Source organism: Sphaeroforma arctica (assembly GCF_001186125.1).
Source record: "Sphaeroforma arctica JP610 unplaced genomic scaffold supercont1.919, whole genome shotgun sequence".
NCBI lineage: Eukaryota > Ichthyosporea > Ichthyophonida > Sphaeroforma > Sphaeroforma arctica.
The window spans coordinates 16758-17349 of NW_014039639.1; positions in this window are offsets into that span (position 1 = coordinate 16758).

Below are 592 nucleotides of genomic sequence, written 5' to 3' on the forward strand. Positions count from 1 at the left end.
GTTATATATATTTAGTATGTTATAGTTATAGATGTTTATGTCGACCAATATATGTCGATATATTTTTGAATTTATATATAGGTGTGTGACTGTGTGTTTGTTTGTGTGTATCTTGTGTATCTATGTATCTGTGTATCTCTGTCTGTGTATGTTTATGTGTAAGTATATATATGTGTGTGTCAGTGTTTGTGTGTGTGTGTGTGTGTCTACACAAGGATGGATAGATAACATAAATGTATGTAAACGAGTACTGAAAAAAACTATTTATCTATCATTTTATGCTAGTTATATCTATATATATGAATGTATATATATTTGTTCATCTTGTTGTACATATAAGTTTAAATCTATATATATATATATATGTATACATATACAGATACATGCTAATATAAATATATATATATATATGTATAGGTATTTGTAAAAGAATATGTGTTTATTTATATATACGTATATGTTAATGAATATCTGTTTATATGTATATGTTTATGTATATATATATATGCGTGTGTGTGTGTGTATATATATATATATACTACCTNTGTATGTATATATATATATATACTGTNTATTATTATTTTATTTTATT